The sequence below is a fragment of the Podarcis gaigeae genome (genome assembly GCF_964106915.1).
Source record: "Podarcis gaigeae genome assembly, chromosome: 17".
Lineage (NCBI taxonomy): Eukaryota > Metazoa > Chordata > Lepidosauria > Squamata > Lacertidae > Podarcis > Podarcis gaigeae.
This window is the reverse complement of record NC_139694.1, coordinates 16823234-16842049: the sequence shown is the minus strand read 5'-3', so window position 1 is coordinate 16842049 and position 18816 is coordinate 16823234. Positions and strand designations below refer to the sequence as shown.

The window sequence follows — 18816 nt, the reverse complement described above, 5'->3', positions numbered from 1 at the left end:
TTGACTCCATGGCTTGTCTTTAACTTGCATTTGTTGCTTTTTAAAAATGTTCCAGGAGAATTTAGATCAGTGGGATGATTGCTTGAGTTATCTAGAACAGTCTGTTGAGTGGGCAGTGTGATATGGTTCATCTGGAAGCTTTGGCAAAACATATCCTAAGGAAATAATCAATTTCAATAACATTTATGGAGTTTTCTCTACAGGGTCCTGTACATCTCTAAAATGATGCTCATCTGTGTGGAAAGCTGAATAGGTGAGAGAACTTACAGGGTTGTAAGTCATATTCAGGAACATACGAGCCAACTCTTAGGGCCTGAGGGGTCTTTGGCCTCCCTCCAAAAATATTTCAGGTGGCTGGGTGCCCCCAAAGATGATGGGCATTGCCATTCAAATGGTGTGTGTGCACCATGTCATGTGATCGATTATGCAGGGTGGGGCTTACATGGCCCACCAATATTAGGACTAACTTAGGACCTTTATGGGTCTGTTTCAAGTAAACCTTAGTTGAATGCAATCCATGGCCTCTTCAGCTGTACATTTATTGGATAAAAGGCACCGCCTTTATGCTGGAGCCTAAGGCTCGACCTGTTCAGACTGTGCATACCCCTATCTCTCCTGTAATCTTATAACCAGGCTTTTGGTCAGAAGCCCAAACTAATGGGATTTTGCCTATAACATTTACCCAGTTCTCCTCCTGGTATCATAACAAACTTTTTAGATCCCAATTGAGAATCATCCTCGCCACATTTTTTGCAACTGGATTTTTATGGGGTAAACTTTAAATGCAAGGATGTTGTTGTATGACCACTGTTTGGTATGAAAATGGGCCAGTGGTCCATTGCATGGTCTAATCATTAAGGCTGCAGTCCAGAACCATCGCTCTGCCACCCATGAGCTGTGCAGTCTTCAGAACTTTAAAGACCTTGTCTTGAGTGACAATGATAATGAAAGATGATGGGGCCAGAGAAGGCATGATTTTGGTAATTTCCTGTTTTGTTTTTCCCATTCGTTTCACTGCAGGTTTCTCCTTTTTTTGGCTCATCTGCTCTAAGCAGATTCTAACTTTCCCTTCCCTATACCACTGCATTGTGTGCTGAGACAGAGATCCCAGCCGTTGGAATGAAGAAGAAAAGTTGCCCAGGATCTGTGTTATTATAAAAGGTCAGAAGATGGCTTAGCCATTTTACCACTCTGCCTTTTAAAGTGAATTCTCCCATTTTTTTTAACCAGCATGTGGGAGTCTTGGGCCATTAGATTCCTTGCACTCCTGCAGTATATTTCAGGAAATAAACACCTGCCGAATTCTGGGAGAAATTGTTTAATAGAGTTATGAGTTTTCAAAGGCCCTCTGGAGAGAAATATAAATATGTGTCCAGCCCCCAGCTACTCTCTTTTGTAGCTGGGCGTATGATCTAGCTCCGAAATGCGTTATTCATATTTATGTGGCCCAGGGAAGAAATCCATGTTGTTGCTCTGAGCATTATAGGCTGTGCGCAAAGACAATGAGTTATCATTATTATTCAAGTTGTATTTCTAATATATTATTTATATTGTTGCCCAACAAGAACTAACTTCTTTGCAGCTGTGTGAGAAGTAATCTTAGTAGATAGTGGATTTGTCGGGGGAGGGGAGAGAGAAATGGAAACCTTTGTACATACTGCAGAAGGGTTAGAGCACACAGTGAGTACTTCTGTGTGTTTCAATACATTCTCGTATTTCCACAGTTCTTCACTTATCTGGCACATCTTGACCAGGGGAAAAATATTGGTACATCCCTTAGTCCAGGCTTCCTCAACCTTAGCCCTCCAGATGTTTTTGGCCTACAACTCCCATGATCCCTAGCTAGCAGGACCAATGGTCAGGGATGCTGGGAATTGTAGTCTCAAAACATCTGGAGGTCGAGGTTGAGGAAGCCTGCCTTAGTCTGTAGTCATCATGTCAGAGCACTGGTAAGGGAAAGGGTTGAGGCAATGGGTCCCCCTTTGCTTCTCTCTGCTATCTTATGCCCCCCTGAAAATGTCTCCTATCTACCTCAATGGTTCCTTGGGAATTTTTCTTTGAGTCTCAACCAATTCTTTCTGCCTTCTGCGAGCATATTCCAAACCTTTAGTCGTGCTGCACACAGTGTTCGAAATTAAGCAGGCGCCAGGCACCTTTTGCACCTGGCTGTTGGTCACTTGCCAGCAAGTAAAGATGGCACCTAACATCTCCACCATCTGGAGGTGCATGTCCCTGTCAGAAATAGCTGAAACAGCTACACACTTCTCAAGTCTAAAATGGTTGTGGTTCTGTCAATTTCAACTTCATCGAAGATTCCAGCATCCTAAAACTCATAAGGTTAATTTCTAGGTGACAGCAATTGAAAGCAGTGGGAATTTCAGTGTAGTGGCATCCCGAATGGTTAAGAGAAGGAGTTGTCTTTGAATGCTTGTCCATCTGGCAAAGAAATAAAACCTTTTTTCTGTGAAAAAAGTAAGGCTGAATGATCAGATCTGGGTGGAATAGCGTTAGATTGAGTCCTCAGCAATTATTTCACTAGTAGAAATAGGCCATTGTATTTCACTTCACAGGGGGGAAAACACAAAGGACTCTTCCATGATGCAAATCAAAATTACCTCCCTGTGTATTCACATTGTATATTATAAATATCATGCTGGTTTTTATAAAAGCGACTTTTTTCTCCTAGCAATTGAGATACTCTCTGTTACATAAATCAGTTGATATCTGCAAGACCTATATTTTCCAAAGCTGCTTTAAAAATAAAAAAATCTGTTTGTCTTTGTTCTCAGCTGGATGTAAGCACAAAGCATCAATGTTATTTCCAGCCCTACTTTTTTCCAGGAATCTTGTGATGGAGGCAGGGGTATAACTTCTGTAAAAGAAAATATTTATTGATGCTACTCTGAGAATTACATCGCCAACCTAGACTTTATTTTCCCTTTCCTCCATTCCCTCCTCCCGCCCGGCCTTTATTTTAATAAGAACCACAAATTGAAATGTTATGGCACGCATTGTACTTTTATTGCTTTCTTTACTGAGCAAGTGAATCGGCACATTTCATTATGCTATAATGTAATCTGGTTATCGTTTTCCAAAAAATTTAGCTGGAATTTCTCTGCAAACCTACCTCAGCAAAGCCTTTTAAGGCATCCAGAATTTGCCTTTCAGGGTTTGGTCTGCTCATGAATCCCAGTGCTCCAGGAAAGCTGTTGCATGACCTTTCAAAGTATGAAGACTACTTCAAAAATAGTGACATGTTTTGAGATGGTTTAATACATTTGTAGCATGTTCCACTGTGTGCTTTTTCATCGGTGATTAAAATGGAGGATACGTAACAATGATGGCTTTAAGACAATGGTTTTCTGGGGGGATGCTTGGTTTCCTTTGAAGCTTATCAGGAATCCTTGAAGAGAAGATTTATAATGCTAGCCAAGTTCTCCTGAATACATCATGCTTGTGGCAATACAATTTCTCTCTGCAAGATGAGTGCTTGATGTTCTAGAAGAAGACCTCAGGCCTAGGCCAAATCTCCCCAGGTCACACTCCTCTTTGGATGTGCTCTGTACTATCAAGTACACTTGACAGTCCTGGAGCATCTCTGTGAAAAGTAATAGTCTATTGATTGCCTCAGTGTCACCCTCTGACTGCATTGCTGGAATATGAAGGAAGAGGCACTTCCATTGCTCCACCCACTTTCTCCTCTGACTCCACCAACCTCAGAAGGTTGCCTCTGTTGTCCTCAGATTGAAAAATATTCCCCAGCCCTGTTCTAGAGCATGATCTCCATTCATGGTGGGCAATAGTGATGGGTCTTAAGACTGGTAACAGAGCGTGGCGTTGTTGACACATCTCTGTCATGTAAGAGAGGCATCTCTGCATTGAAGGTTTGTTCATAAAACTTTGGTATTAATATTATCATCATCATTAATCTTTATTATGGTCCAGACACCCAACAAATCATGACAAAGCAATACACAATTCATACAGCCTACCTCCAGGTTAAACAAGCATTTTGTTCAGAATATAGGGATCATTTGTTCTTGCAACCACCGATAAAAACTTTGCCACTGCCAATGTTCTAGCATTTGTTCGGTCTTCCAGTAGGAACCTGACATAGTGAGCCTCTGATTTTCCTAGGAAAGGTACCAGCAAGGGTAGTATCAGTTCAGCCCTGGCTTGCTCATATTTTGCACAATGAAACAAAATACGTTTTATGGAAATCGATGTCTTGAGCACACAAGCAAAGTCTGTCCTGGTAGGGACCTCCTCTCAACCTGCCATCCAACACTGCGGAAGGAAAGACATTTAGTCTGGCTTTGGTGAAAAGCCTTCAATAGTTTGGTACTGTCAGGTTTTTAATGTAAGATGTTAACTTAAAGACATACCCATATTGTACTCCTACTGTATTAATTGGTATTAATACTCAGGAAGCTATCTCTGGAGACACTCTTTATAGCACAATTTGAGATCAAGTATTTCATATAACAAATATATTTTCCCCATATTAAAAAGTCCTTGAAAATGTCATTGTAGTGTCCTAACGAAAGGTCAATCAACATGTGCTCATGGAGTGCTAAGAATTTCACATCACTGGGGTTCAGTCTTATTGCTTGTTTGCTTCATTTATATACCACTTTTTTCTTTCAAGGAGCTCAAGGTGGTATACATTGTTCTCCTCCCCATATCTTTCTCACAACAACCCTGTGAGGTGTAGGTTAGGCTGAAAGACAGTGACAACCCCCAATGTCACCCAGTGAGCTTCATGGTTGAGTCAGGATTTGAACTCTGGTCTCCAAGGTCATAGTCCAACATCCCTGGGATGAGACATCATTTCTAGCCTCAACTTATTCTTGCCCTTTCTGACATTGCTTCTACAATTTGTATTTTAAGGTCTGCTGCGCTCTCAAATTATAGTTCTCCCACCTTTTCCCCAGTTCTTTCCTCATACAATTCTGACAGTTCTATTAGCAGCATGGTTTTAATTTGAGAAGCATTTTTCTTTTTCTTTGTTGAGGGCTGCTTTGACCATGGGATATGGTTAGAAAAATGTGAGTTTCCGTGCACCCTGCTTTCACTGTTATCAGCAGGGCAGCTTGTCTCTCATGCTATGATAACAATGTTGAAGCAATCTAACACTTTACCAAGGATAGGTAAAGCAACCTGGCATTGGGCGTTTAATGACTCTCTAATAAGGCAAATGTCTAACATGGGCAGTTAGCACTAATGACTTCCCCAGCACACAGTGTTTCAAGAACCTTGTCCTACTCCCAAACATTAATTCCTTGCTTCCATGCATCATTCAGAAGTCATACAACCACCGTTCAGAAAGAGGGAGGAAGACGCAAAGAATGAGGAACGGGAGTGTGGTCACTTAAAGCGGATTGGAGGCTCTCAAAACATAATTTCTCGGTAACCACAAGGGGCATTAGCTAGGGAATGTGCAAGGAATGTCATCCTAAAGTACGCACATTATTGTCTGATTCCAGCCCAGTGTGGGTTGTCTTTTTAGCTGAGTAGTTTCCATAATACCTCTAGGGAACACACTTCTACTTGCTAAGACCTGCTCCTCACCCCACATATCTACCAGACACATCCTGGAGTCTCATTGTTGTCTTCTGCGGACAATGCATGGACCTTACTTTTGTGGCTGTGCATTCCAGGGATGATCAGTGATGGTGAGCAATGTTTTTTCAGGCAAGAATGTTTGTCATTGTGAAGGTCCTCAAACAAAACGTTTCCCCCAGACCATCATCTGAGGCTTGGACATTCCAGTTCATTGGTTGTTTTTAATAGATCCATAGTTATAAGAGACAATGTAACAGCATTGCTTTTTCCTGTTGGATCTATGCTGTCATAGAGGCCCTTTTTTTGGGGGGGGGGTCTGGAATATACCGCTGTAGGTCTGCATGGCTATTTTTCTCTTTTCCTTTGTTTCACCTTCTCCTGGATTTATGAAGATGCTGAGCACTGAAGGCTGAGCTGCCATTTTGCATTATAAAAAATAATGTGTAAATGAGATGATTCAAAAGTGAATGGGAGTTAAATTTGCTTTGATTTCATTCCCCCCCCCCCCCATTGCGCGTGCTAATAATATTCCTCCAGGGAAATAGCATAGACCTCACAGAGCAGCAACTAATGGCCAGGACTTGAAGTTGCCATTGCACTGAGTGGTAAGCCAGGGCTGAGGAACCTGTGGCCCTCCAGATGTTCTTGGAATCCAACTTCCATCAGCCCTGAGCAGCATGGGCAATGGTTAGTGATGGTAGGAGATGTAGTCCAATCTGAGGTGGGGAGACGCCAGTTTTTTGTTGACCTGTGCTGCTCCACAACCTTCAGCAGCAATAAAACTGGGACCCATGCCCTGTATGAGTGGAAATGTTTTCTGTTTATGGAAGAGAACCTTTTAGATCCAATAGTTTTATGTTTTCTTATTTTATTTTTAAAAATACTGGGTTTGGTCAGCTTTCATGGGTAAATGTACACTGGTACCTCAGGTTAAGAACTTAATTCGTTCTGGAGGTCCGTTCTTAACCTGAAACTGTTCTTAACCTGAGGTACCACTTTAGCTAATGGGGCCTCCCAGTGCCACCACACGATTTCTGTTCTCATCCTGAAGCAAAGTTCTTAAGCTGAGGTACTATTTCTGGGTTAGCGGAGTCTGTAACCTGAAGTGTCTGTAACCCGAGGTACCACTGTATTGAGAGAATCTGTCCTAGGAAAGGAAGAACTTTAATCTTCAGGATAATTTGAAGTTCATCTCTTAGTATCCACGCTGCTATTCATATACTTTGACAATTTGCAGATAAAATATGGATTATAACTTCCTTTAAGTAACAGCGGCAGACGTAGGCATCTGATGATATAAAAAGGAATCTGCAGGAGTGGGTTTTTTTTAAATTAAAAATTGTGAGAGGTGAGGGTGGATCCATACTTTGGTTGGCAGAGAAAGTAGACAGCATGTAAGCTAATGAAGTTATGCCAATGACATATCTGGTGTTGTACAGAAGACCCTCTTGAAAAATTATCCAGTTTTCCCAACAAGCAAACACCCTCCAGGGAGCCTCAGCCAATCTCAGGCTTCTATTGTACCATTCTTACATGTGTTTTCAAACACTGTTTGTCACATTCACACTTTACATTTACAGTTGTGCATTTAAAACATCCGAGGTGGCTCCATGGGTCTGTCTGTGTGCTTCTCGGCTTTTTATCTTATTTGCATTGAAAGGCATAATGTTTGCAACCATATTGCAGGACTGACTTAAGAATACACTGCAGCCTTGAAAGCAACTCAGGTCCCCATTTAAAGGTTCTGTTTCTTTATGCAGTGTGAATCTTATTTGCTATGAAGCTGTTTGTTAGTGTAAGTATGTCAGGGTTTGTGCGGCTGGTGAACAAAGTGTGTGTCACAATCCCATCTGACATAGGCCTCTTCTAAGAAAAAGGCTTGGGGCACTGTGGAGAACCTTGCCCCAACTAAAGCCCTGCCCCCCCCCCCATTTCTATTTTTCGGAAGAGTTGCAAGGCATGAGTCTGCCTTGCCGAACTGCTGAAACCGAGCCATTAAGTAATTTGCTTCACTTGAATTTAGCCATATGCATACCTTCCAACATTTCTCTGATGAAAATCAGGACATCCTATAATCAACACCACCACCACTACCATCATCTCTGGGCGTCTTCTAATATACATAAAAACATAATGGAACATGAAACATTATAAAACTTCTGTATACGGGGCTGCCCTCAGATGTCTTTGAAAGGTTGTATAGTTACTTATCTCCTTGGCTCGGGGGTTGCGTAACTACATACCCACCAAGATTTCTCTGATGAAAATAGGGACATCCTAAGGAAAAGTGGGACATTGTGGGGTCAAATCAGAAACCGGGACTGCTTCTGTAAATCCGGGACTGTCCCTGGAAAATAGGGACACTCTGAGAAGTCTGTACAGTGGTACCTCAGGTTAAGAACTTAATTCGTTCTGGAGGTCCGTTCTTAACCTGAAACCATTCTTAACCTGAGGTACCACTTTAGCTAATAGGGCCTCCTGCTGCTGCTGCTGCGCCGCCGGAGCACAATTTCTGTTCTCATCCTGAAGCAAAGTTCTTAATCTGAGGCACTATTTCTGGGTTAGTGGAGTCTGTAACCTGAAGCATCTGTAGCCTGAAGCCTCTGTAACCTGAAGCCTCTGTAACCCGAGGTACCACTGTATATGGTCGTGACAAAAAATGTACCGGTATGTGTCTGGCTGGCGCTTCTCACCCATTTCCCTGCCCATAAAAATTAAGAAATACGTTTATGCTTGTGTTTCCTAAATGTAGTGAGGGAACCTTCCAGTTAATGTTATTTTGATAACTTCTGATAAGGTTGTCCCAGAGTGGTGCGGCTAGAGATTTAGCTATGCAGAGTAGTTCTGTAGCATCATATTTTATTTTATTTTAAAAAAGCAGATACTATACCTGTTGCCTTGTTCTGAGAGGGGAAAAACCCAACTACAGCTGACCTTAGCAGACTGGGTCAGCATATACTGCATTCTTGTTGAATTGTCTGTTGGTTCACAGGCTCCTGGCTAATGAATCTTCAAGTGTCACTCAAGATCAGTTAGAGTGCAGTCATTGCTCCTTTTTGTCCCTTCTAGTCATCTTTTCTTTTTAATAAACCAACATTAAATTACTCACAATGGACAAGTGTGGCAGCTGGCAGTGTCACAGAGGGACAGCAAAGCATATTGCTCAGAGGGCAGACTTGCAAAAAGCCAGGAGGCAGCTATTCCTAGCTTAGGTCTGGCAAATACTCAAGAATCACATGTAAATTTGGGGCACAGGAAGAAACAGAGAAATAATGCTTTGGGGGTATGAACCTGGGCATTTAGCACTCCTGAATTTTCAAGCTTATAGAGTAATGCCTTGACTGTGATTTGAAGGGGAGAAGGAGAAAAATATGTGCCGGTAATAAATGAGTGGTGGGATTCGATTTTATATTTTTATGTCTCCACAGACCATGGGTTAATGCTAAGACATGTGTTACAGTCAGCTTTCTGACAACTGATGCTGTTGCATAATAGTTATTGCAAACGTATTTGAAGGCGATATGAATATGATCACCAACTTCTTCTATAGAGACAATATTTTAATTCTTGAATTAATTTTTCAGGAAACAAATCTTGTACCATCTGAAGCTTCTTTTATTTGAGGGTATAAATGTGTTGAGGCAAAAAGCTTCTTCCTTTCAAAACTTCATGCACAGCCCACAAAAAGGACCCCAGAGGGAGGGGGGATTTTTGACCATATCTCAGGGGGAAGAGGAAAATTGGCAGAAGCCATTGAGGATGAAGGACTTCCTTGGACAAGACTGGGCTTTGTGGGGTATCTATTTTAAAAACTTTAGTTTCATCACCATCACTAGTAGCTGCCATGTCTCTCCTCTTCTCTCCCTCCACCCATGTCTCATTAGAGGTCTCATTAGGAATGACATATGTCAGGATGTTGTCTTTCAAGAGGCATTGCTGGAGCAAGGGGAAATCGTCAGTCCCTGCTGGCTAATGTGAAATAAATTGGCTAAGGAAGGAAAGGTTCCTCTGAACTCAAAGCACCCACCCACAGTGGGGAACCTTCTATAAGAGGCCATTTTGATGACTCATGAAGCAGCTGCATCCAGCGACAGGGTCCTTGGCTCTAGCTCAATTGGTTTCTTTTGTCCAGTGGCACCTTACAGACCAACTATGTTTGTTCTGAGTACAGTGGTACCTCAGGTTACAGACGCTTCAGGTTACAGACTCTACTAACCCAGAAATAGTACCTCAGGTTAAGAACTTTGCTTCAGGATGAGAACAGAAATTGTGCAGTGGCAGTGGGAGGCTCCATTAGCTAAAGTGGTATCTCAGGTTAAGAACAGTTTCAGGTTAAGAATGGACCTCCAGAACGAATTAAGTTCTTAATCAGAGGTACCACTGTACAAGCTTTCGTGTGCATGCACGCTTCTTTAGATACACTGAAACAGAAGTCACCAGACCCTTATACAGTAGTACCTCGGGTTAATAACTTAATTAGTTCTGGAGGTCCGTTCTTAACCTGAAACTGTTCTTAACCTGGAGCACCACTTTAGCTAATGAGGCCTCCCGCTGCCGCTGCCGCTGCCGCTGCCGCTGCCGCTGCGCCGCCACCACACGATTTCTGTTCTCATCCTGAAGCAAAGTTCTTATTTCTGGGTTAGTGGAGTCTGTAACCTGAAGCATCTGTAACCTGAAGCATCTGTAACCTGAGGTACCACTGTATACAGTGGGAGGGTGGGGTGGGGTTTTTCTCAGAAGGGTAGTAGGAGATGGGTGATTGATTCAATGGGTATGCTAAACCTGTTGATGACTGTTAATACCTGCAATTAGTCCTACAAGAAAAAGCAAGGGATAGTATAGGTAAAGGTAAAGGTACCCCTGCCCGCCAGTCTTGACAGACTCTAGGGCTGTGCGCTCATCTCACTCTAGAGGCCGGGAGCCAGCGCTGTCCGCAGACACTTCCGGGTCACATGGCCAGTGTGACAAGCTGCATCTGGCGAGCCGGTGCAGCACACGGAACGCCGTTTACCTTCCCGCTGGTAAGCGGTCCCTATTTATCTACTTGCACTTAAGGGTGCTTTCGAACTGCTAGGTTGGCAGGCGCTGGGACCGAACGACGGGAGCGCACCCCGCTGCGGGGATTCGAACCGCTGACCATGTGGTCGGCAAGTCCTAGGCGCTGAGGTTTTACCCACAGCGCCACCCGCGTCCCTTTAAGGGATAGTATGCAGATGACCAAAAATAGCTTTAGCATGTGTAATGAGACAAGAATCCAATATCTCTATTCAGGCCAGGTCTCTCCATAATTTTCAGTTTAGTAATAAGCTGTAAGTCAGCAACTTCTCTTTCAAGTCTATTTCTGAAATTCTGAGTCAATCACCCATCTCCTACTATCCTTCTGAGAAAAACCCAGCCCACCCTCCTATTATAAGGGTCTGGCGACTTCTGTTTCAGTGTATCTGAAGAAGTGTGCATGCACACAAAAGCTTATACCCAGAACAAACTTAGTTGGTCTCTAAGGTGCTATTCTGGATAATTTTTTTTCTATTTATTTTGACTGCATCAGACCAACACGGCTACCTACCTGAATCCATTGGTTTCTGACATTGAGGAAGAGCGATATCTTGGTGGTGAAATGCAAGCTTTGCATGCAGAGGTTGCCAGGTTTAATCCCCAGGAATGCCAAGCATAGCAATGAAAATGCTCTCATTTGAAACCCAGTTGGTAATTTTAAGGTAGACAGGCAAAAATGCTGATCCCAAAGAAGGCAGATTCCTGTTTCTTCCTAACTTTGACCAAATCAGAACCAATGTCCTCCTGAGAGAGAATTGACATCTTCTCCACAGCGAGCATTTCCTCAATCTTGCAGATGTCAGACTTGCTTGACCCACTTATATGTCAACAGCCTTCCTCCTGATTTTTTCTTATTCAATACACACTTCCACTTAATAGATTACATTTGAATAGCAAACAACTTCATATTTTATGTGTCATCTTAAATATTCATAGCAGCCTGTTGTCTCGGGGTAAATACCATATTTTTTCCTTAGTGATAGCACTTTTAGAAATGAAATCTGCACACGCCTGTCTTGCAAAAAAAAAAAACCAACAAAAAAACACAACACGGTTCTGGTGTCCCAGATGGTGATAAATTTAATTTTAAACAAGATGACTGCAGGGTAGAAACAGAGTTAAGGGTTGCTTGTGTCTAGCAATCACAATTCATATTTATAGGCTGTGTCAAGTGCAGGAATTGTAGCGCTGTTGTTGTTTTTAAGGAAAGGGCTATTGCCCCTGCTTTCCTTGGTTTTGATTATTCCATGAAATAAGTATTGGGAAACTAATCCAGTTTATGAGGAGGAGGCTTCTTTTAAGGTGTCGGAGATGATAAAATAAAGGATTGGGGTTTGATTATAAAAGGTTCACTCGGTGCATTTGAGTCAGTACAGGCATTCACGAAGATGAGAGAGAGTCCATACATCCACTTGTCCCAAGCCTAGGAAGCACAAGTCTGAGTGGTTTTCCAATTGACCTGTGCACTATCTAGGTAGGGGTCTGAGTGGGTTTCCCCTTCTTCTGCTGCTTTCTTAGGGAAAAACCTCCTTTTTAGCTCCAAATCAGAGCACATGTCAGTCTGTGGATAAATGTGAATAAGCCCAGAGAGAGCACTTGGAGAGATAACACTTCAGTTTGATGCTAGCTTGTAAACAACCCAGATCCTGTGCTTGGCATCAGAGGCCCTTCTCTATGCCCCCCCCCCCATCCCAGAGAGGTTTGGAGGGTGAACAGAGAACTGGCCTTTTCAGTGGTGGCTCCCCAGTTGAGGAATGCTCTCCTCAGAGAGGCTCATCTGAGGCGCCAGGCAAAAACATTCCTCTTTACAGAGGCCTATGGCTATAAATAATCTATGGCCTGTGAAAGTATGGGGAGGTGGACTGTTATTATGATTACTTTACTATTAGGCTGTCTGTCGGTATGTTTTTTAATTATGTTTTTATGACTGAAGTTCTGTGATGTGTTTTTGATGTTGTACACCACCCTGGGACCTTTTGATAAAGGGTGGTTTATAAATTGAATAAAAATAGTAATAATAATAAATAGTATTGTAGTATTATAAATAGTGTTATGAATAAATAGTAATATTAGATGACTGCAGCTCTACTCACCACAGTTCATCACTGATCTCAGGGCTTCTCTTTGCATTGCAAATGAGAGAGTTTCTCTGCTAAAGCCCTTGCACTTTGCAGGATGTTTTAGGATGTTGCATTTGCAGAGACGTTTGTCTAAGGCAATAGTGAGTTGTATGAGTCCCCCCCTCTCCCCAACCTGTCCAAACGTTTGTGCAAGTCAAAAATCCCCCTCAGAAATCAACCAACCATTCAATCAATCAATCAATCAATCAATCAATCTTTATTGCAGTCAAAGACCAGACAGCAAAGTTAACAACAACAACATTTGCCACATGTGCATGAAGATGTGGATGCAATTAAAATTTCCCTATAAACTTACATTAAAAATAATCCTCCTTCAGCTAAAATCTGTATTCCAGAGATTAAAATCAGTACTCATTTGCCTGTCATCACTGTCACCACAGCCTGTCTTGTCCCCATTGCAGAATTTTGCAACAGGCCTGAAGATATCCAGATCTTTACCTCCCTCAGAAAAAAAATGTTGGGCCTTCTTCATTTGCCAGAGACCACAATATTTCCAGTGTGTAACACTTTAGAGAAGGGAAGCAGCAGTAGCAGAAAGTCTTGTACTGTTTCTTGCCATCACCATACTGCAGTGCAAATGAAGGGAATCCCTGTTTCTCCCAAAATGCTGAAGTTGGTAGCAAGGACAAATGCATACTACCTGGCTGGCCAAGCTGAAGTTTCTGGACCATTGGAAACATGGCATTGAATGCAAATGTTCAGGGCATCTCAAAAAGGAGGCTGCTTAAGGAATGGCTGCTGTGCATAAGTTACCCCATAAGTTAGCCATCACATGGAATCTTTGCAACAATGCCTGGAAAGGAATGTGGACAACTGCACTGATGGAAAAACTGGCACAAAGGGGGAAAGACAGGAACAATTTTCTTAAAAGACAAAAGAGAAAAAAAAGCTTCAAATGACATGGCATCTCTTTATTACAGTGGTACCTTGGTTCTCAAATGCCTTGGAACCCAAACACTGCAAACCCGGAAGTAAGTGTTCTGGTTTGCAAAAAGATTTCAGCAGCCGAACATGCTCCGTTTTGAGTGTGACACTTCCGTTTTGAGTGTTACGTTGAGGTCTGTCTGTTTTTGCTATTTATTTTGCATTTTTGTGGCTCTTTTTTTTTTTTTTTGTATATGTGACTGTGTGGAACCCAGTTCAGCTACTGATTGATTGATTGATTGATTGATTGTGTGACTGCAGTGCATTGTTTATTGCTTTCATTTTATGGATCAATGTTCTCCTTAGATAGTTAAATTCATGTTAATTTGCTGTTTTAGGGGTTGTTTTTAAAAGTCTGGAACGGATTAATCCATTTTCATTACTTTCTATGGGAAAGTGCGGCTTGGTTTTGGAACGCTTTGGTTTTGGAAGGGACTTCCGGAACAGATTAAGTTTGAGAACCAAGGTACAACTGTACTTATGTAGCACAAAAGGAGCATAGCTTGTAACCTCTAGCCACACATGGTCTTCTGTGGAATGACTGTGTAAGGTGACACTATAAACAAAAGAGGAGAATTCTGCTCATAAGTAAAGAACAAGAGATATTTTACAGGACAGCAGAAATTCAACCAATGCTCTCACCTGTATATTGCTTACGTGTTTATGACACTATACTTTGTTTTTGCAAAAAAAAAGCCAACCATATAAAGTTTGTTGTTGTTGCTTTAAAGAAAGCTCCCTCCCCTGTGAAAAGGAGTGGCAATTTGTAAATTATTTAGTGCATTATTGCAGATTTACCACCATGTTGGAGGGTTCCATTTTGGGTTTCCTGCCTCGGGCACCAAAATGTTTCAGACCGCTTCTGCCTCAGAGACTTATTTGTGACATTCTCTGAATGCTTGCAAAAAAAATAAAAATCAATGTGCTTCTAATCCCTCACTGCCATTATTTCTCTCCCCCACCCCCAGCCACTTCTTTCTATTTGAAAATATGTCCCTTACCAAAGGGCAAATTGCAGCATTCCTTAGATTTAGTTTTTTTCAGTCTGAAGCCTCTTCCCCTTGCTTTTAACACCTACATGCACTGCATGGTATTTGGGAAAATATCGCTCTCCTCCTAGCATCAACAAAACAAAAAAACCTTCCGGTAGGCAAGAAAAGCCATCGAAAAATGCAAGTTCCAAGCTGCTCAGCGCTGCTGGTCTCTCTGTCTCTCTGTCTCTGTCTAGTGTCTTGTGCCTTTTAAGGGGTGTCATATATTTCCCCTTTTCATAACGGTTTTCAGAAAGCTCCTGTTGTTTAAAAAGAGTGTTTTTCCTTGTTACCAATGTACATGCCATGCAATTCTGAGGAGGGAAACCCTTCAATTAAACAAGCTTTGCAAATAGGTGTTATGGATTATATGTTGTTAGCTAGCCGGTAGGAGGCGATGAAGTTTATTTTCCAGTACTTTCTGTACTCTTCCATTAGTGCTTTTAAAATATGAATGAAATTAAACTTTGGGGGGGGGTGCTGTTTTTTGTTATTGCTTCCTGAATGGAGACACGAGCACAATTTTGCTGTATATGCAGGGCATGATTATGTAGGAGAGGCTTGAAATGTCAGTAAAGAGGTATTTTCATGTTGGTGCTCTCCTAACGGTATTTGTTTTTAGCCTTGTTATGATGTAGCTCTTTTAATATTCAGTACATTTAAGAGCTCAGAGTTAAGGGCTGGGGGTGGGAAATGATGCTATATATGGAATAAAAAACAAGAGCAGCAAGCCATATTTTTCAGTTACAAACTGCTGCAAGCCCAGAATGTTGATTATTTTTCTTCTTCTCCTCTATCTCAGCTTTCCTTTGGATTCATATTTGCAGGTCCAAGCACAGTGGGTTAGTGATTCAGGTGGTGATTTTATAAAGGCAGAAATTACTACAAGACCATAATCTGGGGCTGAAATAGGTCACAACTTTCTTGATTACAGATGTGTTAGGCTTTGGCATAGGCACTGGGTGAATCAACCACCGCTCCTGCTGATTGTTTACTCTTTCAGGGTCGATCCTGGGTTCAGGGATCTCCCCATGACACAGATAAAATGAAGTGGTCCCACCTGAGTGCTAGTAGGGTGTTCTATGGCCTGATGGCCCTGTCTGGATTACTAGACAGAACTCTCCCTCTGGACCCCTTTACGGGATTCCCCTGAATTTTGATCCTGATCTGTGGGTGGGCAGGGCTCCCCCCACCCATGACTTCTGTACAAACAATTGATCCAACCTTAGTTGAGCCTTGCACCAGAGCTTTACCTCACTCAGACCTTACAGTTTCTTATGAACAGTTGCTACTTTCACCTCAGCAGTATCCTCTTTGTTCCTTACACAGAGCTCCTGCACAGGTTTCTCCCTATTAACATTTAGGGCTCTTCCTCTGTCTGTTTCACTTCAGACAGATCACACAGATACAACACTGTCCTCAGCAGTATCCTGAGAAGCCTCTCTCAGCAGCCATTCTCCCACACACAGAGAGGGAGAACAGAGAGCAGTTAGAAAACAACAGTTACTGGAATAACAGTCACAACAGAATGGAATTCTTCTCTCATGTGACTCAGTCAGCTAATCACATGAGAGATACTGCCAGAGGGGGAAAATTTCACGTTAAAAGTACACAGTAATTTAACATAAGTAAGCATTCCCATTTCAGGAAATTAAATCAGTATACTCAACAGTTTATGGATCTTGGGTGGCAAACTCTAAATTTCAGAATATTCTGAATGAAACTTGTTTAACACCTTCAAGTTGCTGAAGGAGGTTCTCCCACAAATCAGAAATAAGTTTTCTTTCACATGAAGGGAATCATCATGTGGCAAAAGGGAAAATAACAAACAAGCAAAATATTAGAAACTTTACAATGATAAATTAAGCAGGGCTGTTACCAGCTTTTGGTTCTTGCTGAAAACACAAACTGCTGTGATCATTGGCCTCATTTTATTGCCTCAGTTGGCTTTGATAGCCACTGGGACCATGAACAATTGAAAAGATGCCACTTCCTCGATCTGATTACTTCAGACTTTGTGAGGCCCACTGAGATTCCATCTCAAACATAAGACACATGACTTGTTTTCTACAGCTTGTATTCAAACACATGAAGGCAATTGTGTCTATCAAGGCCAAATATATTTATGCAAATAGGATGGCTTCCTGCCCAGCTAAAATGACGTTTACCAGTGTGAAAGGGATGGCTGCACACATGGGGTGGCTTCCTGAGAAGCATGACCTTAGCAGCCTTTGTGCTCTTCCAAGAATGACCAGCTCTCCTGAGAAATTATAGCATGTTTACCAGACTCCCTGACAAAATGACACAGGGCTTTCAATTGTACACTCAGGCTGGGATTCAAAGGGTGCAAGTGGCTTGTGGTAACATACTGACCCTGTGAAGCTGAGAGATGACTGGCCCGGGAACTTTATGGCCTGGCCATAGGTCTCCCCTGTCTTAACTCAAGAACTTTTAACCACTGAGCTGAAAAGACTGGTGCCATGTTTAAGATGCTCTATTTTCAGCATTTGCAAACTGGCAATTCTTTTTTTTAAATATTTTTTTTATTAGGTAATTCAGCAAAACATATTATCTTAAAACATATCATCCCCCTCCCCTCCCTCCCATAAAACAACCCACCCCCCTCCCCACCCTCTGGCTTCCCTCAGTTCCAATCTCTGGTTTCTCTATAAATGCTATTCTCTGCATGTTACAGAATTGTATAAGTCCTTAATTTACCTAACTGATTATTATCAATAAAAAGTTTGTGAGTGTTTATTCAAAGCCTGCCAAGGAGTCCAATTCACTTTGTTGCATCTTTAGATATTTTGTAAAAGGTTCCCATTCCTCTTTAAAGTCACAGTTATCCTTGCCCCGTAGTTTATGTGTCAATTTTGCCAGTTCTGCATAGTCCATCAGTTTCTCTTGCCATAATTCTTTAGTCGGGATTTCCTCAGTCTTCCATCCTTGTGCTATTAAGACTCTCGCCGCTGTTGTGGCATACATGAAGATATTTTTCAACTTCTTTGGCAGGTCTTGTCCTACAATCCCTAACAGAAATGCTTCAGGTTTTTAAACAAATGTTAGATGGAACATTTTCTTCAATTCATTGTATATCATTTCCCAAAACTGGCAATTCAAGAAAAGCAGTTCAGACTTATCCGTATCTGCACTGCAGTGAATTGGCAAGGCACTTATCCATACGGTTAATAGCATGTCTCTTCAAGCTTTCCAGACCCAGGACCCACTTCCAACACAAACATGCATTTGGGGACCCATTTCTTAATCATTTACCATGTATTTGCCTGGTGGTAGCACTCCTGCTGCAACCCACCTTGGATCAGGCTGTGGTGCTTTAGTGGTTCTGCACCCACCAGTTGAGGACCAGTGGTCGGAAAGGCAAAGAGGAGGACCAGCTGGTATTGATGAGTAAATGGCCTCGGCCCAGTATACCTGAAGGAGCGTCTCCACCCCCATCGTTCAGCCCACTGAGGTCCAGCTCCGAGGGCCTTCTGGCAGTTCCCTCACTGCAAGAAATGAGGCTACAGGGAACCAGGTAGAGGGCCTTCTTGGTAGTGGCGCCCTCCCATCAGATGTCAAGGAAATAAACCACTATCTGACTTGTAGAAGACATCTGAAGGCAACCCTGTTTAGGGAAATTTTTAATTTTTAATGTTTGATGTTTTATTGTGTTTTTAATATTCTGTTGAGAGCTTCCCAGAATGGCTAGGGAAACCCAGCCAGATTGGTGGGATCTAAATAATAAATTGTTGTTGTTGTTATTTAGGTAAAGAAAGTGCCTGACTTTCAAAACGAGTACTTGAGTTTTCGGAAGGAGGACACTAAGTCCTGCTTAATAGTTTCAAACTGTTACAGTAGTCCTATGTATGCTCATCAGCACCATGGACAGCACAGAGTCCCAGTGATTCCACAACTCTGCTGTTCTCTTTAATGCAAGCTTGAAATAGCTGTTATTCCAATGCAAACATGGAAGAATGTAAAAAGTCTACTTATTTAAGAAAACACAGTATCTTGCTCCTCAATTCAAATGTAGGTGGTACCTGTACAGTCCTTTCTGGGGTCTTGGAATATACCTTCATAATATGCATGATTATCTACTT

General features: G+C 42.0%; 1 protein-coding gene and 1 long non-coding RNA gene across 4 annotated transcripts in view; one reads left to right on the top strand and one right to left on the bottom strand.

Annotated features, from left to right (window-relative positions):
* Nucleotides 1-18816, top strand: part of LINGO2 (leucine rich repeat and Ig domain containing 2) — a 536253-nt gene that overhangs the window by 11093 nt on the left and 506344 nt on the right. The window lies entirely within an intron of this gene.
* Nucleotides 12931-16227, bottom strand: LOC310835287. 3 transcript variants are annotated; one of them, XR_014559509.1, is made up of 3 exons: nucleotides 15970-16227; nucleotides 14687-14879; nucleotides 12931-13591 (listed from the first exon to the last, which is right to left on the bottom strand). It is a non-coding gene; the product is annotated as an uncharacterized lncRNA (long non-coding RNA). The 3 variants fall into 3 exon arrangements; XR_014559510.1 differs by having other exon boundaries at nucleotides 12931-13554; XR_014559511.1 differs by lacking the exon at nucleotides 14687-14879 and adding an exon at nucleotides 14328-14424 and having other exon boundaries at nucleotides 12931-13554; nucleotides 16009-16227.